Source organism: Mirounga leonina, unplaced genomic scaffold, assembly GCF_011800145.1.
Source record: "Mirounga leonina isolate KUSES-001 unplaced genomic scaffold, KU_Mleo_1.0 Mir_125, whole genome shotgun sequence".
NCBI lineage: Eukaryota > Metazoa > Chordata > Mammalia > Carnivora > Phocidae > Mirounga > Mirounga leonina.
Window position 1 is genome coordinate 49216874 of NW_023270305.1, and position 26547 is coordinate 49243420.

The 26547-nt window shown below is 42.1% G+C and overlaps 1 protein-coding gene across 2 annotated transcripts in view; it reads left to right on the forward strand.

Annotated features, from left to right (window-relative positions):
- Window positions 1-26547, forward strand: part of SERTAD2 (SERTA domain containing 2) — a 109749-nt gene that overhangs the window by 69053 nt on the left and 14149 nt on the right. The window contains exon 1 of one of the 2 annotated variants that reach the window (XM_035001419.1): window positions 21728-22024. The exons of the other annotated variant lie outside the window; for it this stretch is intronic. The gene's annotated coding sequence lies outside the window, so the exon portion shown is untranslated. Of the gene's footprint in view, window positions 1-21727; window positions 22025-26547 lie in introns of those variants that run through there. 2 annotated transcript variants of the gene reach the window in all.

Here is a 26547-nt window from a genome sequence, read left to right on the forward strand (position 1 = left end):
AGTTGAAATACTTGATATTTGGATACCATTGTATTTGATATGGCTATATTATGGCTCTGTTCTGGCTTATAACATGTGGGTAGAGGTTCCTGGGGGAACCTATCCCTTCTTGGACAAAAGACAAATGCTCACAAGGACAAGACTTTTTTTTTTTAAAGATTTTATTTATTTATTTGAGAGAGAGAATGAGAGAGAGAGAGCACATGAGAGGGGGGAGGGTCAGAGGGAGAAGCAGACTCCCCGCCGAGCAGGGAGCCCGAGGCGGGACTCAATCCCGAGACTCCAGGATCATGACCTGAGCCGAAGGCATTCGCTCAACCAACTGAGCCACCCAGGCGCCCAAGGACAAGACTTTTGACTTTATTCTTACCTGGAATGTGAATGAAATAGCTGGTAAATAGCCTTCTTGTGACCCTGAGGACTGTGAGGATGGTGGAATAGTTACCTTTGAACCATCTTTCCAGTCCTGGTCTGTATAACCCCACGCTTCTAATTTTGTGAGAAAAAAATAAACTCTTTGTTATTTCAACCAGTTAGTATTTCTTTACTTACAGCCAAATATAAGTCCCGACATACCATTCAAGCCCGTAGCCCTGTGGGTAGAAGTTTGGGCCAATGGAGATGAGCACCAGTATTTTTCAGAACAACTCAAGAGGTTTGAGATTCAGCTGCTTAGAGGTATAATGGATATTAAAGAAAGAGGAGTACCATTTATTCTAGTGAGGCTTTAAAGCTTTTGACATTTTTGGTGTATGTTCTCCATTTCTTTGGGTTCACTTGCCAAACATTACTCATACTTTTTTAGGTGGAAAAAGAAAGCATTGTAGCCCAGTTACAGCAATGAAAGTAGGAAGAGGCATGCTGGTTGCTCCTGTTACTTATATTTTAAAGCCGTTGTAGAAAGGAGCTGATCTCTCTTAGTCTTTATTATCATTTGTTATGTACACATTTTGCATCAGAATATAATTAAAGCAAAGGGCCAAGAAGGAGGGAATTACAAATAATTAATCCAGATAGCTAACATTCTCTCAGTTATTTGTGACAGAATCTTTTATTAAGCTTAGACTAGGGCCCAGCACAGTGGACACTCAGTAAATGTTAGGCAAAGGAAAAAAAGTGGGGTTGGTTTTATATTGAATTGCAGGTACAGAGGTTCATCTTCAATACTATTCAGATGATGAGATTTATTCAAAAATGTCTTCTTCTTGTACTCCAGTCTGGCCTAATGCCTTAAGCGTGTGGACTTCCATCTAATGTGTATCCCAAGCCTGTACATAAGATTCATCATAGTCAGCAACAATGACTAGGCCTACTTGGGGATGAACAAAGTAGCTCTCCTTCCAACACCAGTGACCACCGGAGCACAACTAAACTTAAGTAATTAGTAATAACAAAAACAGCTACCTGTGTTTATCATTTTCAGGGGGCTGTGCTAACGTCTTTAAGTACATAATCTCACTTACCCCTCATAGTAACACCTGCCTCGGGTCCTGGTTCTCTCCCCTTTTTACAGCTGAGAAAACTGAGGCTTAAGCAAGTTGCCTAAGGTCAGATAGCCAACACATGGTCAGACTGGAACTTGAGACTCTGTCTGTCCCAGGACTTTTTGACTCCAAAGTTTGTGTTGTTAGGCATGTCAGAAAATGTTGACTATAGTTTGCTTAACTATATGTTAAACAGTCTCTAAATACTCTGTATTTTGTACTTTGGTTTTCCTGCAAAGAATCAAAAGGTAACGGTATGAGTGGCCTAAGTCATAGTGAAGACTTTTCTATTGTTTCTGTAGAAAAGATGATTTCTGACTAAGGGTGCCTTTATAGAATCCCTTTTTATTTACTTCTGTTTCACAGTTTGTCTCTTCTGCAAGTGGGAGGGTGGGTCAGAGGTGGATGACTGTGCTTTGCTGGAGTCACACGCAGTGTGCGGTGAGCATGAATGTACGTTATGCAGAGGCAGCTTCACATCCGATGGGTCTATCACTGAGCTGCATGACTGTGGCAGCCTTGATGAATCATGGCATTTTAAGCCCTGCTTGTGTCATCAATGTATGTGGGTTGAAATTGCATGGAAACATAGTAGTCCGCTAGAACTATAAATAAGAGTAAAATACACCATTGGAATAACAACAGCATTTCTTATAGCAACCAAATACTTGTGAAACCTGTGCATTTTGAGCTTTTTGTTTTTAGAGTTAATGATTTTGTTTACTAGCTTAGACCATCTCAGCATTTTCTATTTAAGTGTTTGAGATTCAGTCATAAAATTTCACTCGGAGCTAAAGCTGTTTATAGAAGCTTAGCCAGTGTGCAGGCATGTTAAAAAGAAAGAGATAATATATATTTTTAAAAAGATATCTTAAAATTTTTCTGATTCATTCTGTTTTATAAACAAGTAGATAGGTAGGTAGATAGATCACTGCACTTAGAAGTGCCCATCTGAATTTTTTAGAGATGTGCTTTGACAGAGTCTTTATTTGATGGTTAAGTGAAGTGCTATTTACAATAATGTAAATTTGAAAATGAAAACTGGATTTTGAATCAGATCTGGATTCCAGTCTGGGCTTTGCTGCTTGGTCATTGTGGCATCTTGAGAAAGTTTTCTCTAAATCTCAGTTCCTCAAATGAAAAACAGTATAGTAGTAGCTGGCTCTTAGGGCTTTAGGGAGAGAGGAGCAAATAAGATGATGATGTCAACATGCTTTATAATGTGTAAACAAGTAATTATACAGATTTAAAGGTGTGGTACCATTTTTTAAAATTAATTTATTTAGAGAGAGTATGTGTGCGGGTGCGTGTGCGTGCACACACATTGGAGAGGGGCAGAGCGAGAGACTCTTCAAGCAGACTCCCTGCTGAGCGCAGAGCCCGACGCGGGGCTGGATCCCACAACCCATAAGATCATGACCTGACGTGAAACCAAGAGTCAGACACTTAACTCAATGAGCGACCCAGGCGCCCCTGAAGGTGTGGTATTATTATCGTATACTCTACAGCCAGCAGATGGACTGATCTAATACCATCCTTCATTCATAAGGTGACAGTGTCAATTTTGGTCTCTCAAACAACACAGATTTATTGAGCTCTTATGAGGCATGAGGACTTCTTCACATCAGCAGAACTTATGTATAGATTTACAACAGGTGTAGTTTACATAGTGACATATTATTTATACAGCATACACACATTCTATACACATGCATTTTATAGGTATTTGAAATAATTTCTCTTTAAGCACCCAAATTTGTTTAATGTGAACTTGTTTGATAAAAATCTTTCCCTATACCATTATTGTTCTTGTTGTTATTACATTTTTCCCACTGAGAGCATTGAGCATAATGCTGCCTTTTCTTTATAATTCAGGATCATTTAGATTGCTAAGGTATTCTGTTGGAACAGAGTCCTTTAGGGCAGGGCTAGTGAGGGAGGGGCATGGTGCTATTTGTCACTACTTTAAATAATCCCACATTGCTAAATTTTTGGAATTCTTATATCAACATTTTAATCCCTCCTCCTCTTTCAAATTGTTAGCTATCTTTCTTTTTTTTTTCATTTTGGCTAGTATCATGTACAATCCATTCTCCAAATTTCCATTTACAATCTATGGTTTGGAGGTAAAAAAATTAAAATTGTCTTTAGGATTAAATAGACAATCAGGAAATACATGATAATGCATGAGGTTTGGTGCATGGGCTTTGTGATTTCTTCGTTTTTTCTCAAAGATATATTTTTGCTTATTTTGTTTGTTCCAAGTACCTGGAATCTGTCTGGATGAATTGTCTCACCCAATACCATCATTCTGTGTCAGTTTCCTCTAATAATCATTAGTGATACTTCTTTTTTTTTTTTTTAAGATTTTATTTATTTATTTATTAGAGAGCGAGCAAGAGAGAAACAGCATGAGAGGGGAGAGGGTCAGAGGGAGAAGCAGGCTCCCCGCATAGCCGGGAGCCCGATGCAGGACTCGATCGCAGGACTCCAGGCTCATGACCTGAGCCGAAGGCAGTCACTTAACCAACTGAGCCACCCAGGCGCCCTCATCAGTGCTACTTCTGTAGCTCTTTACCAATTATTAAATGCTCCCACATACATTGCCTTGCTTGATCTTCAATACTCACGAGAGATAGGCAGGACATAAATTATTTTCATATTTTACAGATAAAAAACCTAAAGCATTGTTGGAGGTTATTCAGTGGATTTTAGCCAGGGGTTCCAGCCAAATCTCCCAGGGAGGTTTGTTCATCCATACATGCCTGGTGCCTGTACCTGGACAGCTCAATTCCATAGGCCTGGGGCAGGACCCAGGCATATGTATTTTGGAAAAACATCCCAAACGATTCTAATGTGCCTGGCTTTCCCCGACCCTTTTATCCATTCTCCACCCTGCACCTCTGCTTCCATCGAGGACCACTGGGTTAAGTTTTTATGACCAGTGAGTGATTTACTAAGATGCTTTCCTGTGCAGGTTACAGAAAAGCCAACAAACAGTGGCTTAAACCTGTGATTTGTAATGGTCCTGTAATTGACTGAAGTGTGGTCAGAATAGTGCCCTTCATCCATCCTCCCCCAGCCCCCACTGTGACTTTACTTGGTAAAAGAGACTTTGCAGATGTGGTTAAATTAAGGCTCTTGAAATGGGGAGGCTATCCTGGATTATTTGGTTGGGCTCCATGTAATCACAAGGGTCTTTATAAGAGGGAGGTAAGAAGGTCAAAGGCAGAAGAAGGAAATGGGGCAACAGAAGCAGAGGTTGGAATGATGTGTTTTGAAGATGGAAGAAGGGGCCATGAGCCAAGGAGTGCAGGTGGCCTCTATAGGCTGGAAAAGACAAGGAGACAGATTCTTCCTTGAAGGCTTCAGAAGGAATGCATCCCTGTCAACAATGCAATTTTAGACTTCTGACCTCCAGAACTGTTAAGAGAATAAATTTGCATCACTTTAAGCCACTAAGGCTATGGTAATTTGTTATAGAAGCAATAGGAAACCAATAGGAAAAGATTGTTAAGCCTCTCCCATAGAGATAATGTTTTAGCATAGCTAGATGGGGTCCAAGGATGTGGGGTTAAACTGGTCCCTTGGTGATTCATGGGCCTCTCTCTGGTCCTTGGACCTCACCTACAGCATTATAAACATATCCGTAAGCCATTGATTGTTTCCCTTAGAAGTTCAGAGTGGGCATTCCTAGCACCCGGTGGTTCTCTTTACCTCTTTAGTGATGTCGTCAAGGACCCAGGCTCCACCTCAACCTCCACCTCACCACCCTCGGTGTGTTGGACTTTTGTCCTTAGCCCTCTTACGTCATGCGCACAGGAAGGCACCGCATCCTCACACAGCCAGGAAAGGAGAGAGAACTCTCTCTGCAAGCCTGTGTGTCCCTCCCTTTTTAATCAGGGTGGTAAAATTCTTCCCCAGGGCTCCCAGAGACTGACTTCCCCTTACATCCCACTAGCCAAAACTGTCACCTGGCCACCTCCAGCAGCATGGGAGGCAGCAAGAAACCTTGAGTCCTCCTCCTCCTCCTGGGAAACCTTTGCATTCCCTCACACAACACTCTCCTCTCACCTAGCTGTTACCGCTCTTTTCTAAGCTGATCCTTTAGTGCCGGCTCTTTGTACCTTTTAAATCACCTCGTGTGCTACCAGTGGTACACTTCACTTTGAAAAACAAATGCATAATCTAGTTTAATCTTTGTAACACCACGGGGTCGATAATATTTCCCCCTTTTTACAGTTAAGAATCAGAAATTGAGAAAAATGCCCAGGGTTCATTGGCAGAAAGCTCCTAAGCGGCAGATCTGCCTTAATTGTAAAGCTCAAGCTCGTAACCATTACACCCACTGGTTACACAACTGGTTCTCAGTTGTTTAATGTCGGTGGCACATTCTCAAATATTAGAATTTTTGGCACACTTGAGATTCAAACCTCAAAGCGACACTAAGCAAATCGATCATTACAACACAGTCACCATCATTGGAGGGTTTCGAGAGAGGAGTGACATGACCTGACTTTCATTTTAGAAGGACCACTGGCCAGTGTCTTGAGAATACGTAGTTAGGGGTCAAGAGTATTGCAATCATTGCTTCCCTTCTGACTCAAGGTAAAAGCCAAAGTCATTGCGTTGGCTTATAAGGCCTTCCACAACATGCCCCCTCCCGGTGCCCTGTCTCTTTCCACTCCCCGCCTCCTTCGTTCCCCTCCTTTTGGACGTGGAGCCCTCAGGTATGCTTGCATTTTCTCTTCCCTCTGCTGGGAAGACTCCTGTGCTTGGCTTCAGTTCTCACCTCCCTCACGTCTTTACTTACTGTCATCTTCTGAGTGAGGCTTTCTTAAGCACCTCTTTCTTAAGCACCTCTTCAAAATCATACCCCCAACCCACACATAACACACCCAAGCACACATTCCCCATCCTCCTTTCCTGTTTTATTTTTCTATATGACACTTAATATCTAATATGCCATGTAATTTACTAATTTATTCTGTTTTTTCTCTTTCCCCTCACTAACATGTAAGAGCTGTGAGAACAGGGATCCCTGTGGGTTTTCTTTGCTGCCACATTCCAACTCCCAGAACTTAGGACACACTGGGCATTCCATAAATGGTTGTTGAATGAATATAATTTTTATGCACAGCTCTGATTAGTTCTATGGAGTAAATTCCTAGCTGTGAAAGGACCACATTACAGGATATGGATGTTTTCAAAGGTTCTTAATACAAACCTTGACCAAACTCTGTCTTCTCAAGGTTGAATCCAGTTACACTTTCATCAGTGGCTCTGACAGCCCAGCCCACTGTGCCCTCACATTGTTATCAGTGCTCACACATCTGTAGTCAGCGTGGTGTGTGGCAATACAAATTTTCATTTGTATTGCCTTGATTGGGTGAATTTGTGTTTGTTGTTTCATGCATTTCTTCTTTTGGTGATTATTAGCTTTGTTCATTTTTCCAATTTAGTGTCAATGTTTTTCTAATTTAGTATTGGTGTTTTTCTAATTGATTCATGAGACCTCGTTAGGAAATAAGATTACTAACTCCTTGTTAACTGTGTTACAAATATTTTTCCTAGTTTGTCCTTTTTCTTTTAATTTTGCTTATGGTGTCTCTTGGCATATAGTTTTGTAGTGTGATCTGTTTTAACTTTATGGTTCTTCTTTTGCTTTATGTTTGGAAAGGTCTTGTCTACCTTTAAGTTATTCATATGTAATTTCTTTTAGTTCTCATGTGTTTTTTTTTTAATATATTTTATTCTTTAGTTAATCTCTAGTGTTTTATCACATTGTTTGGGGCAAAAATCTAGCATCCAGTTCTTTCTCCTTAAATAGTAAACTACGGGGGGTGCCTGGGTGGCTCAGTCAGTTAAGCGTCTGCCTTCGGCTCGGGTCATGATCCCAGGGTCCTGGGATCGAGTCCTGCGTCAGGCTTCTTGCTCCACGGGGAGTCTGCTTCTCCCTCTGCCTCTGCCTCTCTCATGAATAAATACATAAAATCTTAAAAAAAATAAATAATAAACTACTGTACACACCTTCCTCTTTTGCCCTAACAAGAATGTCATCTTTGACTATATTAGATCTTTATACTAAGGCCTGTTTCAAGTTTTTCAGTGCAGATCCATTTGTATTTTTCTTTTGCCAGAACTCAACTCTATTCATTATTACAGCTTTTTAACATCTTCAGTAAAATTTGTTTTTTCTTCATTTGTTGGTTATTCTAAATAACTTTTAAGACTGTTCTGTCAAGTTCAGGTATAGATGTAGAAATAACGTCCCAAAATAAAAATCCGATCATGCTACTCCCCCATGGAAAGCCTTTTAATGACCCTCACTGCCTTCAGAATATGAAGTCCAGACCCTTTCATGTGGCATCCAAGGCCTTCCTAGACATGTCCAGCCAAACTCCTTAGTCTTGTATGTTGCTACTCCCTGCTTGCGATTTACACTCCAGGTCCGCACCCATATACTATGCTGTTTCTCACCTCCCTGTCTCTGCTGCTCCATCTGCCTTTAACGACCTTGACTAATCCCCATTTACCCTAAAACCATCACTGTGTCTTTCACACTGGCCAGGCTCTGTGGCCACTCATAAGTGTCCATTGTCATCCTGCGCATGTCTCTTATCACCACATAACCCATTGCATTGCATTGATGAGTTAGACTCCTCCCTGTGAATTTGGTGGGAGCATCTCTTGTGCATTTTGTATTTTTAGTATGTAGCATGCTACCAGTCACCCAGTAGATGGTATAGATGGAGGAGAAGGGGATTATTCAAGACTGGAAGTAGGGAGATGGATTGTTGCAGTAATCAAAATGAAAGATGATTAGGGTCTTGACTAGGGCAGTGATGGGAAAAATGGAGAGGAGGGGGCATATTTGAAAAATATGTAAGAGAGGAAATTGACAGGACTGTATATCTGGTTAAATGTAAGGGAAAAGGAGCTGGAAGATACTTTGAATCTTAGATTTCTAACCTAGACACCAGGGGTACCTTGTCGGTACCTTAACCGTCCTTAAGCATTCAGGAGGAGGTGCAGATTTAAGGAGGATACGATTAGGACAATTTTAGATGTGCTGTGAGTTGGAGGTGCCTTTATGATACCCAGTGGAGATGTCTAATAGGCAATGGGATAGAAAGAGGCTAATTATATACTTCTGTTGTTCAAACCAGGACCGTTTTGAGATTGAAGCAGGGTGCTATTAATAATTACGCCGGGACAAGCATAAACTAGGAGTGACCCTGACAAACTGGGATATATGGTTTCTCTCCACATAAAGGTCAGATATGAAGCTCAGAGAGAAAGATCTGGAATGTGGTTAATGATTTGTGAATCATTAGCATATAGATGCCCTGAGAGTGGGTGAGGTTGCCTGAGGAGAGTTTATAGGATGCAAAGAGAAGGAGCAAAAAGAAAACCATAGGGAATACAAACATTTAGATAGTGATTATCAACGGGCAAAATTTTTTCAAAACACTCGTGTCTCCAAATTTTCCTGAGGATTCTAACCAATCATCCCCATCCCCCATTCACCTCATTAACCCTCTCTGGTCCCAAGTTGCAACCGGAGGAGGTGATTTTTTAAGAAAAGTCAAGAACTATAGGTTTATGGGGTCAGAGGAAGAAGAGCCAGCAAAGGGAACTCTAAGTGTCCAGAGAGATAAGAACCAGCAGACTATAGTTTAAACAGACTCACTGAAAGAGGTGGTTGGAGGCAGTCAGTAATGTCAAATGCTACCGAGAGGCTCGGTACTATGAGGACCCGGGAAGTGTCCATTGGCCATGGCGCTTAGAAGACACAGGTGCTCTTTTGTGGGGGTGGTCAAGGGGTGGCTGACAGTGAGGGCCTGCAGAAGCCAGAGGACGGAGGAGGGACCAAAGCTGTGAAGGATAGAGACTGGAGCAGGTCCTAGCATTCCTGCAGCACCGAAGCACAGGGAGATTGTTTCTTGTTTTAAAATTGAAGATAGAGAGTGTTGAGTCTATAATTTATTGACTTCAGGAAGGAGCCAGTAGAGAGGGCAAGGCTGAGTGTAGAGGAGAGGGAAGAAATAGCAGCTTGTAAGTTGTATTCAAGCTGTTTTCCTTGGCCCACTTGTCTTGTCAGGAGTACCTGTGCTGTCCTGCAGTTGAATGCCACCAACCCGTTCCAATAGAAGTCACTCTGACTTTGAAAACTATCGTTCGGATGTCTCTTTATTTGGTTAGCTTGGGATCTGGATTTTTCTCCCAGTTTTTCATAAAAGACTCAAGATGGGAACCTTTGAATAGAATATAAATTTATCTTCCAGTTGCACTGATTTGCTGAAATGTCACTAATAAAGCGTTAATAACCCATCAATCTAGACTTAAGAGTTGATACGATATATATCCTTGTCGATATATCATATCAGCCCATAGGAACATAGAAACGTATACTGCAGATGAACATATTCCTTTAAAACATACATGTGTGTGTTTATATAGCATCGTACGTCTTAGAAGGAAAAATGAGTTTTAAACTTAGAGTTTTTATTTCCATGAGAAGCTCCATTAAAAACAAAAACAAAAACTTTAAGCTTCAGAATAGAAACTGTTCCGTTTTCTGTTCTGCTACCTCATAGTAAGAAGTTAGTTGCAAGGTTAACTTCCTTGGAGAACAGAAGGCAAGGACATCAGCAAAAGGAAAAGAAAGGTTTAATTGCTCTGCAAAGGCCCAGACATGCTCTGAAAAGTAAAGATTTCAGGCTTAATGTGCATGGAACAAAAGGCCGTTGTGAACTGTGTACAAGAGTTGGTGAGAGTTTGTATTCTGCCCCTTTTTTCTGTGGGAGTTATTTCCTGTTGTTGACTAGAGTTCTTTATTTAGAACCACCTAGCTTCAGAATGCCTGCTAGCACGCAGAAAAGTGTGTATTTAAAACATAGGCTTATTTCAAGACAATCTCTGAAAAAAAGTCACATTACCCATGCACTGAGACAACATCATGTTCCCAGAGGTCGAGAGAGCATGTGGGCTTTATTTCTATTCCTATATCAAGAGACACAAAATCAGAAAGAATCAAAATGCATTTGGTGTAGCAGCCAGTGGTCACCTCAACACCGAGTGAAAGAAATTTATTTCATGGGTAAATGTGTTTCCATTGGTTTAAAACACACACACACACACACACACACACACGATTTCACTTTTTAGTGCTAAATGCATTATTTGGTATATTAAGGAAGTAAGCCTTCCATATTTTGTGAGGAAGCTTTTATCCTTTCTAGCATGATAGAAGTTGGCCTGGCAGGTGAGAAATACACCCCAAACATGGGCTTTATACCAATTATTCTCTTATACCTGACGTCAGCTGGGCTTCCTATTAAGAACTATAGGTTACTACAGTGTTATCATTAGATTTTACAATCTTATTAAGAGAGAAAGAAGGACAATATATCAAAATGAATGAAAGGAATAAGTTATTACTGAAATGATGGGGATAAATAAATACATCAAATATGAATACTGTCCAGTGCTTTATTAATAAATATTGGAAATTGTAGGAAAAAACTTAGGAAGTTCTACTTCATGGGAACCATAAGGAAGAAAGAAAAGAAGGTATATTTTTTTTAACCTGATGAAATCTAAATCAAATTCAAATTGTTTATTCCAACATACTTACTTGCTTTTCATGTTTTTAAAAAAGAAATTAAACATTATGGATAAAAGAGAAGCTACCCATGTCTCTCCCTGATTCCATTACCTTCCTCTGTTTACCAGAGGTAACCACTTTCCTAAATATTTTTTATCTCTAATGTTTTTATTTTATAATTGCATAGCTATGTATTTGTAAACAATGTGTAGCAGTATTTTGCATATTTCAAAAGATTTTATATAATGATATTATACTATACATATTTAACAGCTTGCTTTGTTTTACTCAACATTTGTGTTTTTAAGATTTAACCATGTGGTTATATGGTACCTTTAGTACTTCTTAACCACTATAGTTTTCAAGTGTATTAATTTATTCTCATCTTGATGAACATTAAGATTGTTTCCAATGTTTAGCTCTTACAAGCAAAGCTGCTACAAACATTCTATGTCTCCATGGGGGATAAAAGCAAGAGTTTCTCTAGATTCTAGATTTAGCTCTTCTCATCCAGAATTCCTCCAGAGAATTAAGCCCCAGTACCCTAAGACATCGGTCCTATAGGTCTAGAATGGTTCCAGTGTGGGGCTGGAGCTAGAGACTGATACCTGCTCCTGAGAGCGATTGTGTGGATCTCTTTCTAATTCTTGAGGTCATTTGGGAGACTTGAAATCAGCCGTGCTGGGAGTATTTACACCACAGAAATCAGCAGATGCTACAAATAAAGGCTTCTTTCCCCATCTACCTAGCCAGTTGTTAACCATTGACCAGCACACTACTGGTTTTTAACTTTATACCATCCATGGGAGAATTGAGGAAATAGTCACTTGAATCATTTTCTGTAGGGTTTATTTTTTCATGGAACCCCAGTAAGAAAGACTGCTTGTCTATGGGTAGGGTGTATGCATCTCCCATGTTACCAGATAATGCCAGATTATCTCCAGAATGGTCAATCTGATCGTTGTGAACTATTTTTTTATAATTTGCATTTTTCTTATTACTGATGAGGTTGAGGTCTTTTCATATATTTATTGGACATTTAAGTTTCCTATTTAACCCATTTTTCTATTGGGTTTATAGGACTTTTAAAAAATTTATTCTGAATACTAATCTTGTTTTGATTATATGAATCATATATATCATTCCATAGTCTTTAACTTGCCTTTATTTTGTTTAATAGATGTTTAATTTTAATGTAATCAAATTATCCATCTTTTTCTTTATGGTTTCTGCATTGGGTGTCTTGTTTCTGAATAGTCAAAGTCTCGGCAGGAAGCAGAATTCCATTCAAGTGATACAACTCATGAGACTTTAATAAAGGGACTTTTTACAGAGATGTGACAAAAGTTGAGGCATGGAAGACCAACAACAGTAGGAAGCTGTTCCTATCCTTAGGTTTAAAGGGGAAAGGGGAGGAAATGGTCTTGCTAGAATTCGTGACAGTTGACACCCTGGAGAAGGGGCCACCCAGAAGCTGTGGGGGTGGAGGGATGGATACTGCCGTGACAGGGGCTCAGAGCAGGAAGGATCAGGAAAGAAATACCCCACCCTCTTCCCCCTCTGACCCACTGGTCTCCTTCTGGTGCACTGCTTTCACTGAATCCAGCTGGCAACTAGTTGGCAAAAGAACTTAGTTCCTAGGGGGTCAACATTTCAAGGCACAGAGCAAAGCAGAGGTAAGTAGAGAGTGAATCTTAGGAATAAAACAGTAATTTCACATTCCCTCTCCTGAAGCCGTAAACACATTCTCCTGTATTCTCTCCTTAAAAGTTTTAATTTAAAATTGTGTTTTACATATTTAGATTTAGTCCACCTGAAATGTATTTTTTGGAGAAGTATTAGGTACCTAATTTTATTTTATTTTTCATGAAGTTAACCAGGTGACCCTTAGCCATTTATTGAATAATCTGTTCTTTCCCACTGATCTGTAATACCACCTCTGTCGTATTTTACACTTCCATTTATGTGTGGGTCTATTTCTGTACAGTCAGTTCTGTTCTGTTGATTTATTTATCTATCCTTGTGATGAACATTCTCTTTTAATTACTAGAAATTTATAATAAGCCTTGATATCTGACAGGACACATCCCCCATTTTGTCCTTTACACTTATCACAGCTATCTTTCACCTTTTGCTATTCCAGATGATTTCCAGATTTGCTTACCAAGTTCCATGAAAAAAAAAATTGGGATTTAAATTGGAATTGTATTCAATTTATTGGCGAGTTGAGGTGTGAGAGAAGTGATATTTATTTTTTTTAAGATTATTTTATTTATTTATTAGAGAGAGCGAGAGTGAGCACGAGCAGGGGGGAGGGGCCTGGGGGAGAGGGAGAAGCAGACTGACGAGGGACTGAGGGACTCGATCCCAGGACTTTGAGATCACGACCTGAGCTGAAGGCTGACACTTAACCGACTAAGCCACACAGGCACCCTGAGAAGTGATATTTATAAAATATTAAGTATTCTTGTCCATAAATGGTATTATTCTCCATTAATTCTCTTCTTTTCATCTGATGAACTTTTCGAAAGGTTTCTATTTTCTCACTTTTCATTTTTGGCCAAATGTGAAAATAGTAATTCTGGAGTCTTTATCTTTACAGCTGTTATTATCACTAAAACTAAAAGTATGATGTCTAACAGTTCCAAAGTGGTAACAAATGAGAGTGGATTGAAAATGAACGTCTGATTCATTACAATTTTTGTCAACCTTTTTGTAATTTGGGCCTTAATTTCTTAAATAACATGAAAAGGAAGTATAAACACTGTTGAAATTACCTTTATTGTTCCCACAAAATCTAGTTATCTGCATTCCCAGTGTGGACTTGCTGCTCTGTGTAATGAGCCCCAAACGAATCACTGCGGCCAAAGTCAGGGAACCTGGCCCCTTTTTAAGTGAGTTTTTTTATATGATGTGACTCTTTCACATTTATGTTTTTGGTTTTTTTTAAGATTTTTATTTATTTATTTGACAGAGAGAGAGACAGCGAGAGAGGGAACACAAGCAAGGGGAGTGTGAGAGGGAGAAGCAGGCTTCCTGCGGAGCAAGGAGCCTGATGCGGGGCTCGATCCCAGGACCCTGGGATCATGACCTGAGCCGAAGGCAGACGCTTAACGACTGAGCCACCCAGGCGCCCCTCACATTTATGTTTTCTTTTAAAAGAACCATCTTTAGGAATGATTAACCATTATGTATTGTGTGAGCAAACTCAAATTCATAGCGTGTGCATTGATTTGTAACTGAACAGCCCAGCAGTGGGCGTCTATGATAGAGATGATATTCTTGCACTCTCCTTTCTAAATTTGGTGTCACAGGTTCAACTTCTGTTTTTTAAAAGGGAAGTTGCATATGGCTCATTCACACTATTATTTTCTCCTTAAAAGCCTGTTTCTCTGATAATTGCCCATTTAAGGAGTTTCATATAACTCACACAAGACTTCTCTAAGAAAACAGTTTTGAAACAAGTGTTACTTAGCAAGATTAAATTTTTCATTCAATATTTAAAGCATGTTTAGAAAAACAATTGACTGGCCACACAAGTGTATCTAATGTGTTAGTGTTTATCTGGGATGCTTGCTTTAGTTCTTCCTTTTTGACCTCACTCTGTGCATTTCTGAAATTTGAAATATTAAGAACTTGTAAATTAAAAATTTAACCTTTTTTCAATTTAAAGCAAGGGACCAGTATGATTGGACAGTTGGATAATTTTGAAAAAAATGTTTATTTTTATTTATTCTGGCAACAAGTCTTTAAAACAAAAAGCTCTACATCGGTGACTAAAAGAAAAGTCTATACCATTTTACCTAAGTGTTACCTATCTTCCAGAAAACCCAATAAAAATTCAAAGTAGCAAACAAGCTGATTCATTTTTAGTTGTATACTATGTTTACATTTAAACTGGGTTTTCTGGCCACATGTTTATTTTCTAATGATACCTTATAGTCTGAACTTAGAGGCATTTCCTGGGCATCTATACACATTAAAGCTTTGCTTTTTTTTTTTTTTTTTAACTTCTCAAAGTAGAGTTTTTACAGCTGGGACTTCAAAAATGGCTTAAATATATTATTTACATTTCCCAAATTACCATAGTTCTCTTAAATGACTTCTTTACTCATAGGTCATTTAAAGGTATACAATCCTAGATAGTTTCGACAAGAGATATGAGACTATGTATAGCAGAAAATAGAATTTAGTCTAGCCAGTCATATAAATGCATGATTTTGAAACATAAAAGAGCTGGCATTAGAGTAATACTTCCAAAAAAATTATTTTTCCTGTCATCATTTTGCCAAGTTTTCCTGGGAGTTAATATTGGATGATGATATTCATAAAATATTTGATTATTGGCATATTTTTATATTCCATGACCATGAGGGCATGAAGGTGCCCGTAATAAGGGGTCATTTGAACCATTCAGGTAATCACTTGAAAATATGGATAGGCGAGTCTTCACCGTCCCCCCTCCCATAATTATCAAATGCTGCTGTGGTTTTAAATATCATTTGACCAAGACTTTTAATTCTTAAAGTAGGAAGAGGGGGCGCCTGGGTGGCTCAGTAGTTAAGCGTCTGCCTTCGGCTCAGGTCATGATCCCAGGGTCCTGGGATCGAGCCCCGAGTCGGGCTCCCTGCTCAGCCAAGAGCCTGTTTTTCCCACTCCCACTCCCCCTGCTTGTATTCCCTCACTCACTGTGTCTCTCTCTGTCAAATAAACAAAATCTTTAAAAAAAAATACAAAAAATACATGTATATGGTTATTTATATGTGTACACACACACACATGCACAGCTTAGTGAAAAGGTAGTGAGAGGAAAACATTAGCAGGAGAGATTAACCCCTTGAGTTTATGGAACTGGTATAAATTCTTCAGCATTCTTTAAATTATTCGTTCAGTGAAAACTTAAAAATACCTACTGTCTCAGGTACCGTTCTAGAAGCTAGAGACAAAGTAATAAACAAGAATGCCAGTTTTATGAACCATATTGGAAATGAGTGAGGGGTCTGAAGGGTGTGGTGAGTTTCATTTCTTTTTCGTTGTGGGGTTTATGGGTTATTAATTCTGTGGGCTAAAATAGGATGCCAACAAAGCCACGGACAGGCAGGTTTGGAGTTCTTTGTGTAAGAAGTAGAATTGTTGTTATTTCATGACCCTAGTGTAAGGTCAAAGCAAAATGGTGTCCAGACCTGGCACAGCACTACCCTCTTGGTGGCCTCTGCATGTCAGCTTTGCACTTCCTGCCTATAAACCATCCTCCCTGCTTGAGTTCATACTCTTCTCAAGACCCTCCGCTTGGTCTTTCCTGGCTTCCACAAACAATTTCCGTGAATGTTAGAAATCTCACAGCCTCCAGACCTTCTCTGTCCCTGGGAATCAGCGTGGTAAAGGAGTTCAGTCGGCAGGTGCATCTCCAAGCCTCTGTTCCCTCCTCTGTAAGATGTGAGGAGTACCTGTCCTGCCTATGGCACAGGGAAGCTGCTATGAAGAGTGAACATGTAAATCCACATGAAAATGCCTTCTAAACCATCCTGCTTCTATCCAAACATTGGGGGAGGGATGGTGTGAGCTACAGATTTCCCAGATAGGTGACTTGAACCATAATGGGTAACAGATCTAGGAGAATACAGGTAGATTGCTCAAATCTGTCTTCTGGATACGAAAATAATTCCAAGAACATATCCTATTGACTAGAGTATATTATTATCGTTATTTGTACTTCTCTTTTCTTTTAGAAATGTGTGAATGTGAAGTTGGTTTTATATTCTTCCAGTTTGAGCAGATTATCTCATTTGAGCCTAAAACTCCCCCATGGGGATAGTCTACATTGTAATCACTTTTTTATAGACTCCTAGCTCTGGGAGGGGCTACAGACATCTTTGAGCCTGAGCACCTCCTTTTGAAGGGTGAGAAAGCAGGCCCTGTGATGCCAAGGGTCTGATTCAGCCTCCCTGCTGGCTGTGGCTGAGGACCTAGACCCGAAATCTCCTGACCAACAACCTGTGCTCTTTTCCCCAGAACCAGTGCTGACCCTAAATCTGTGACATATCAGATTGAGAAACTAAAAAGTCAACGATTATTCATAGTTAAGTGATTTATTTGTACAAGATCTTCCTACTCCTACTCCAGGACTCATCCTCTCCGCAGGCTGGTTCCCAAGGACAAGGAAGGCGTGGAGGCCATGCGATTTCTAACATTTATTGATGTTTTCTGTGGATGTCAGTAGTGCCCAGTATCTTGAGAAGAGTATGAACTCCTCAAGAAGGGAGGATGGTGGGCGCCTGGGTGGCTCAGTTGGTTAAGCGACTGCCTTCGGCTCAGGTCGTGATCCCGGGGTTCTGGGATCGAGTCCCGCATCGGGCTCCCTGCTCGGCGGGGAGTCTGCTTCTCCCTCTGACCCTCCCCCCTCTCATGCTCTCTCTCTCTCATTCTCTCTCTCAAATAAATAATAAATAAATAAAATCTTTAAAAGAAGGGAGGATGGTTTATACACAAGCAGTACAGAGTTGACATGCAGAGGCCCCTGAGAGCGTAGTGCTGTGAGCGGAACTGGGGACAAGGAGAGATGCTTGCGAGAAGCCACCACCAGTCTTTAATGGAACAGCATCCAGAAGGAAGGGACCACTGGAGTTGTTACCAGGAAAGGCCTCTGCTTTCCAGCTGAGAAAAGGGTGAGAGCAAAAGCTGGAGGCTCTAAGAAGGGCTGCTCCAAATTGGACCTCACAGTTTATCTGAAGATTTTAATGGAAAACAGTGGCAATTGGAATAGGAAGGACACTAATGCCCCAAAGAAGCTCTCTTTCTAGTCATGGTTAGAAGGGACTAATCAACAGCGTTAGGGGGAAAAAATGGCTTGAAAAGCATTTTCTTCAAATACTATCACTAAGATTTTGTCCCAAGTTTGGATTTAAATATTGTCAGATTTTTAAAGAGAAGAAGGTGTATCTCTAACAGAATAGCCCTCTCTCAGAACATAAGGGGCTGCCGATGCAAAGCAGGCCAGTAATAATTAGGGAAGCTGTGCAAAGCAAAAGCAGCCCTTCCCTGGAGTCGAAGTTCTGCTCGCGTGAACCGCGACCTCAGGGAGAAAGAGGGAAAAAAACCTGACAAAAGTGGGTGGAGGAAGAGCCGGAGAGGAGTCTGCAGAAGGAGATGTGTTAACATTCTCCATTGCTACAACGAAGTTTTCAATTCCTAGTGGCTGCATAATACTGAACCTGTCTGTGCCATCTTCGAGAGAGAGAGAGAGAGTTGTGGTGTCCAATCACCGTGTCCAGTATCAACTCCTTGGTAATCAGTTAGGTGATGTGCCTTCCAGAACTTTATTTTGAAGTTAATGGTTTTACGTTATCAGTGAGTAGGAAGTCCAGGTTCAATAAGGATGTCTGTATTTTTCATGAAAAGATGATTGAGCCCAGCTGGCTGCATACACTGTGTCTAACTGAAATGTTTATTTTATCTGATTTTATTTTTTTGCCGTAAGATCAGTATTTCCAAGGTACAGAGGTGGATGATTACTACTAGTATTTCAAGTGGAGCCTGAGAGATAAAATATGGTAAAGGAGAAAGAAAAAGTGAAGTTTAAAACTATTTTAAAGTCTTTGTTTCTCAGTTTAATGGCCAGCTTGTCCTGGTGTCATTTCTTGGGTGCATGCTAATTAAGTGCTAAAAGTAGCCTTCAGTTAGTGAAGTCCTCTAGTAGTTTGCAAGATGTGAAGGCCCAGAAACTTTCAAAGAGAAGCAGTGAAGTGCAAACTAGTACCCAGAATACAAAGCAATGTTGAGAAGTACCTCTCTGAAACTAAACTAATGAGTATTTTTGCAAATTACCATCAACGTTCTATTCTTACAAAAGCCATGTTTGTTTTCTCCCCAAACAGATATATTCCCGATAGTTAAATGTGGATGCCTGGCCAAATTTCTTATATTTGAAAGTGAGAAGGAGAAACTCTAAACTCTAAATCCTGAGGGTAGGATTATTTTAAATGGGCTTTTAAATGTCCCAGAGAGTGAGAGTGAAAACCACACTTATATTTTCACGAAACATTTCTTGTTCATTTGCTAAGAATAAGCAATGATTTAAAAAAAAAAAAAAAATCATGCCATTGCATACTGAAGGGAGTTGACTTCAAAAGCTCAGGGAGGGCTTTTCCTTATCTTTGTGGAGTTGGGTTCCCAGGGCCAGGCGGGGATTGCTGGGCTGGCTTGTGGGGGCTCAGCCTGGGGGGAGGGGTGGTTAACCACCTTGTGTGGGACCACATAAGCAGCTGTCGAAGCTGCCACTTCAAGCTTTGATGGAAGATACCAGAATCTAAAAGTGGGGGAAGTGGGACTCGTATATACTGTGTATACTGTTAAGAGGTTACTACCTTCAAAAGTGTGGAAAGGTGAAAACCTCTTCACTCGAAAACTCAGGTTGCTCTCCTAAGAAGTCCGACCTTGGGCGCCTGGGTGGCTCAGTCGTTAAGCGTCTGCCTTCGGCTCAGGGCTCAGGTCATGATCCCAGGGTCCTGGGATCGAGTCCCACATCGGGCTCCCTGCTCCGCGGGAAGCCTGCTTCTCCCTCTCCCACTCCCCCTGCTTGTTCCTGCTCTCACTATGTCTCTCTCTGTCAAATAAATAAATAAAATCTTAAAAAAAAAAAAAATTAGAAGTCCGACCTTTCCTGAATAACGTGCCTTAGCAGAATCTCAGGTCTACTCTGGAGACACAAAGCTTGTCACTTTGATTTTGGTTCTTTTGTACAGGAACACTGCATTTGGTAATCCATTTGCTAGAAAATATCCAAGTTCCACAAAAATTCTGTAAGTTTAACTCACTGCTAACTTCAATCCATGAGTAACAGTTTAAATTAATTTTAAATTCAACAGAGCCTCTGGCCTCTGCTACAAAGATATCACAGGAAGAGATTATTGCACCTTCTATTTCAATGGCTTTTCCTTAAAGTGAGCGCTGAAAGTATAAGTGAGTGGGTGGTTAGGAAACTGTTAGTAGTTAGTGTTGTCTCTAAAAGGCAGAACTCTGGAAATGAAAAATATCTTGGCTTCACAGCAAAATGTTTGAATGCTCTGCCACCCAGCACAGACTGAGCAGGACCTGCAGAGGGCCCTGAGCATTACTTCCATGATGTGTAATTTGGAGTGCCACTGTAATGAAACTTTACAGAGATATCCACAAATAATTAGTTTTTGGCATCGGTTATACTTAAAGAAAAATCTGTAAGATTTTAATTATACTGAGGGTCAAGTAAAAACCTTTTTTATTCTCCTTCAAGATAAAATGAGAAACACGGTCTTCTCTACCAACATTTTAGCCCAGGTTTAATTTCAATAAGATCATCAATTTGATTGATAACAAATCATTACAGAAGAGTTGAATAGGTCTACGCTTGTCTTGATGTTAAAGACTTACAATCACCTTTATGTTAGGTCTTAAAGCTTTATTACCCTTAAATATAACTAGTACAGTGAACCATTAAACGCCAGATATCTGAGATATTGATTGGGGTGACAGCCAAAATTTTAAGGTGCCTGAATTACTTTTTGTAACAGCTTTACACTGAACGCGCATGTAATTTTCTAAAATAATCATTAATTTTCCAGGGGAGCTCTCTTTTCCTCGTGTTTTAAATTCGCAGCACTCAGGCATACACACCTCTCCCAATTAGTATACATTTCCCTGCTACATGTAAGTAGTTCAAAGCCGATGCCGTCCCTTAAGGGAAACGGTTATCCACATGAAGCTTCCGGGCGGAGGACGGGGCCTCTGACCGCGCTGCATCTCCAAGCCTGGGCTTCCCTACCTGCGTGGGCTCTGCCAGCGCGGGCGGCCGGCCACGAAGAATGCAACTCGGCTCCGTCCTACTCCGAAAGTACTGTTGACTTGGTGACCCATTTCGAGTGTTGGGCGGAGGCCGCCGCGCGCAAGGGGCATTTTCTGACCCCGGCTCCAGCGGGAGCCCCCGTCCTGGGGTTCGGACATCTCTGCAGGCCGCTGCTGCGTCCGGAGACGGGGGCGTCTGGGAGTGTCCCAGCTGCGGACGCTGCTGCTCCCCCCTCCCCCCCGCTCTCCAGGGACGCCTGTCTCGAAAGCCGCGCAGGGAGCGTGGACGCCGTGCCTCGGGGTCGAATTTTTGCCCCTCGCCTCCTATCCCCTCCTCCCCCGCGGGACCCTGTCTGCCCTGCTGACCGGCCCCAAGTTGCCGAATAGCTTAGATGCTTGTCATATTTGCGGTCGCGCGACTCAGCGGGCTGTGCGCGCGCTGCACTCGCCGCCGCCTTTGTCACTAGCCGCTCGGTCATTTGCATGAGTATTTTTTGGAGTGTGAGGGGATTATTGGTGGTTAGTTGTGGTCCCCTGGCCCGAGTGTCCCTTTTTCTCTCGCCATCTCCTTAAGCCTTTCCCTAAGAGAAAACAGAGGGCGCGCCGGCCGGAGAGGGGGCCGTGGGCGGCGCTGCCACCCGACGTCTCCCGTGCTCTGCCTGCCCCTTCCTGCTCCTGCGGCGGCCGGGGCCCGGCTCGGCATTTATCGCGCCTCCCGGGACCGCCGGGGGAGGGGGCGGGGGCGGGGTCGGGGCGGGGCCTGCTGAGCCCTGGGCCCGGAGCTCGCGGGAGGCTCGCTGGCCGCACGTCACTCCTGCACAGAGAGTGCTGGAGCACGAGCTGCTGCTCGCTCGGTCAGGGCGCCCCCTCCGCCCGCCTCCCGCTTCCTCCTCCGCTGCCTGCCTGCCGCCGCCGCCGCCGCCTCCACCATTGTATAATGCTCCGAGCGCGCCGGCAGAGGACTGCGGAGTCTTAGCTTCAGTCTCGCCTCCTGCCCGCTCCTCGGCGCCACCCTCGGGCCCCCGGAGCGGGGACTCCGCATGGAGAGAGAGTAGCTTGAGGAGTGGGCAGAAACCCCTCCTGATGCGTTAGTTCCCAGGTGGAGCTGCATGTGGTAAGTTCTCCCGGCGCCAGGCTGGAGGGGATCCTCGGATGCGCCGGGCTCCCTTTGGGTGGATGGGTGGTGGGGGGGGGGGCGGCGTTGGGACCCGGCCAGGGCCGGGAGAGCCCGGAGGGCGGAGGAGGGGCCCGGGTGGCCGCGAGGGTCGCGGGCGCCTCGGCTAGAGGGACCTGGCCTGGTGCAGGTACCCGGAGGAGCGCTCCCTCCCACTGCTTCCCGGCCTCTCACCCTTAGACCCCCGGGGTGAGGGCCGGGGACCCCCAGCGTACGCGGGCAGATCTGCTGGGGGAAGGGCAGGGGACGGGCAGTCACGGACCCGGGTCAGGAGGGGGTCGAGAGCTAACCGGAGCCCAGCAATGGGGCGGAGGGAGCTGGGAGCTGTCGCTTTTACAGCTGGGATGTGTGTGCGTGTTGTGGCCGTTGTGTTGTTGTGAACGTACGAGACTTTTTTTTTTTTTAAGGCTCGGATTGCTGGAGTGAAGGCTGCTTCACTTTTGGGTTCCGTGACCGGGTGTGCATCCAACTTGCTATAGTGTGTTTCTGTGAGTTTCTCTGTGTTTTTAGCTTGAAAACATCCCTCTCTACCCTCCTTTCGCCCGTGACAAGTGAATTGATTTTGAATATATGTGTGTATTAAACTTAACGTCTCACTGGCTTTTAAGTTAGAAATCTACAAGTCATCTTGGTGGTAACCGCCTATGACTGAAAGGGAGGGGGCTAAGGGGAGCCAGCTGTCCCTGGCCCTGGACTTTGTACCATTAAGACAGAGAGTGCCAGAGGGCCACTGCATCTAGAGAAAATCATAAGTTGTTCTTACTTTTATTCTTGGCCATCAGTTAGCTTACCTTTAGCAGAAGTTGTGGTAATAGATTGAGATGGGAGTAGTGTTTTGGGTTGTCTTAAATTTCACAAAAAGATTAGGTACAGTTTGTCTTAGAATAACTTTCTGCTTTCAAACTGGGTAGTTTCGGGTTGTTTTGGGTGGTGGAAAGTAAGTCTTTACAGACACTGAATGGGGAGGGGACATCAGCAGGGTGAGACATACAGCCTCAGACTATAGCAGTTTTTATTTGAATTGAATTGGGCAGCCCCAGTTAGTCTTAAGGAAGACAGTAAATGTTTTCAAGCTTTGTTCTTGAAATATGCTTTTTGATTTCCCAAGATATGTTAAGAAATGTCCATAATGTGTGTAAAGAACCTAGAAGTTGTAGCAGCCAATAGGATCCCTGAGGCCTTAAGTGTTCAAAGTAGCATTTTATAATTAGGGACTAGTCTCTGACAAGATTGAAGTGGGCTCTTGGCTCCACTCAACCCCTGGAGCACAGTCCACCTGAGAGCCTCTTCATTGTTTTGCTGAAGGGGGTGAAGGAGGTAGTTGCTCAGCTAACCAGAAGGCATGCCTCACTCTAGGAGCTCCTCCCATTGCTCCCACTTTTTATAGCAGTCTATTCTGATTTGCGCAAGCGAGGAGGGTGTGCTGTGAGGGTGAAAATACCTGTCGGAAGACCCAGCTTCTGGCCTGAGCAAGAATAGCTTGTTCATGGATCTCTGCTTTCCTGTTAATTTTATCAGTTTCTTTGTAGAAACAGGAGAGACGTGTGTTAGAAAGTTTTCCTTTAGCCTCATTGATTTACTTAGAGGAATTATACGTTAATGTAAAGTTGTTTATGTTCATCAAGTTTGGAAGCCCTGAAAATAATTTTTACTTACCCCCAACTCCTAATTAAAATGTACATAACCATGTTGCTGTCAAGTGAGAAATTCAATGAAATGGATTTGACAGCCATTTTTTTTTTTTTGACAGTCTGCTGTTCCTTGCTTTATTACAACAGGTAGGAGAGAGGACTCACATTTTATAATACCAACCAAGTGTACAACAAGAGGTGTCCTAAGGAACAGTGTTATTGTCAGGCAAGTGTTACAGCTTCTTAGGTAACAGCTGCTCAGTCTTGTTTCATTTTAAGAATTGAGAGAAGGATATTAATTCAGATTTTGAAATTCTTTAGGCTCCTGTTTCCTGAATTGTCCCCTTGGAAGCTTTTTTAGTGAGAAACTGAAATATAAATTTTACCCAGTTGCCACGCACTGAATTATTAATAATGAGCATAGAAAAAAGTAAAAATTTTGCTATTTTTTTTTAAAGATTTTATTTATTTATTTGGCAGAGAGCGAGACAGCGAGAGAGGGAACACAAGCAGGGGAAGTGGGAGAGGGAGAAGCAGGCTTCCCGCGGAGCAGGGCGCCGGATTTGGGGCTCCATCCCAGGACCCTGTGATCATGACCTGAGCCGAAGGCAGAAGCCCAACGACTAAGTCACCCAGACACCCCAAAATTTTGCTATTTTAAAACTCATTCAAATTTATGTAACAACTGATACTTTTGGCATCCCCTATTTTAAATAACGCTCCAGTGGCCGAATAAAAGTACTGTTGTACTCTAGAAAGACACATGCACAAAACATAAAAAAGGTATGAGGGAGGTCAAAAATACAGACGCATAAAGTTTTTTTTTTTTTTTTGGTCAAAGTAGCATACTACAAATTATCAGTATCAAATTATACTACAGGGCTACCCTCTGTCAAAGGATTTTACACTTTAACTCAGAAAGGTAACAACAGAAGCTTTTTGAGTTTGTTTTTTTGCTGTGGTTTCTTGCTAAAGAACACTAGTAAAAGCATGGAGCTTTATTTTATATTTCATTTATATCAGAAAAATCAAGATCACTGTCAATATTATATGTAGATTAAAAACGTGGAGATAAATATGGTATTTAGGAGTGTGAACTTTAATTCACTTGTAGAATTGTTTTAAAACTTTGTTGCTACAGAAATTTCATATTTATTGTTATGGAATATCCTGTAGGGGACGGCTCTAGTTGCAGTAGTTTCTTGGCCAAGGACAGAAAGAGAAAGAGAGAGGTCTCTTTGATTACTGAATCCAAAGATCACGTATATGCTAAAGGCACCAGAGGGCAAGCTTTGGCTTTCAGTGAAAAGTGGCCTTGCAGGAAGGGTAACGCCCACCTTCATAGGTCTTTCCATTAATTAATACTGACCAACAGAACATACAAAATTCTGCGGCCACTTGCATATGGATAAACGATAATTTTCTACCTACTGTTGATACCATTACTTAAACAAATGATGGAAACCCAGGGCTTCTGCTTAAAAAGTATATGGATATTTAATATAGTTTTAATATTCTCGAAGGAAACAGCTACTAACCAAAGTTGGCATGTCTTTAAAAAAAAAAAAATTGTCTCCAGTGGCCAGTGCAATTGGTATGAAAAGCAAACTTCTGCCCTCTGTGCAGATGCTGGGAAACCCTGTGAACAGAACTGTCCCCTGGAGCGCCCATCACTCATTGTGTGGAGCAGTGTCTTTCTCCATGAGCACTGTGTCGCAGTTCATTCTTTGTATGAATCTGTGAATGGCATATGTCAGGCCAATAAGACGACATTCCTATTCTGGGTAATAAATAGATGCCTTGTGGTTTTGTGTGTTTTTTTTTTTTTTTCCTTGAAGATCATGAGACAGACAAAACATGCTTGGCTGTCTAAAAATTTTCATTGAAACACAAATAAAAATTTCAAAATAAAAACATCACATTATCTTTGAAAAACATAGGACTTTTAACAGGACGAAACGAACGCTTATCATTTGAGCGAAGCACTTCATATAGACAGTGCAAACTCCCTTTTGAAAATTCTGCTCTCATTGTGGTCTGAGAGCTCCAAAAGTTGGAAAGGCTCATCTGTCCCTCATCTGAACTTAATTGGAAATACCTGCCAGGATTCACTGACACAAACATCACAATTTGATTTATGTAGTTCAGAAGCCGAGGATCACATAAGCCGTATTCTGTACCCAGGGCCACTCTCAGTTCTGAATGGAGTCGGCATCTGCTCGCCTGTCTGGCCTCCCCTTACACTTGCACGCTGCGTGTGCAGTGCTGGCCCTGCCTCTGAGCGGGGACGGCCGAACAAGGGGTGAGTGTGCCCAGCCCGGCCCCACCCGGAGTGGAGTGAGCTCTGCGGATGCGTGGGGTGGGGGCTGGAGGGAGGAGAGTGGAGGGCAGGTCTGGAGCCACCGTGCAACTGCTACAGCAGGTCTGACTAGTTTTAGGTGCCCAAAGGCAGCTTTGTTTCTCTAGTGACTCCAGGTAGCAGCAAACCTAAGTTCTTAAAACTAATTCATGTCTGACTTACTATCTTTTTGTCTCTCTGCAAAAACCTGTAACTTTGCGGAGTTACCAAGTGGTTCTAAGGTTTTTGCTTTCACAGTCTTCATAGGCGGTTAACTGACAAGAAGCCCCTAAACCAAGCATTTTTTGTGGTTCTAGGGAGTTTCATGTAAAATAGTGAAGGGGAAGGGATTCTGGCTCATCAGGACATTTTATGTATGAACACTCATGTTTGTAGTGGGCTGTGTGAATCTGTTGAACAAAAGTAAAAAGAACGACCTGAATGTGCCAGGGCCAGAAAGTTACATGCGGATGTTCCACTTGCTGCAGATCAAC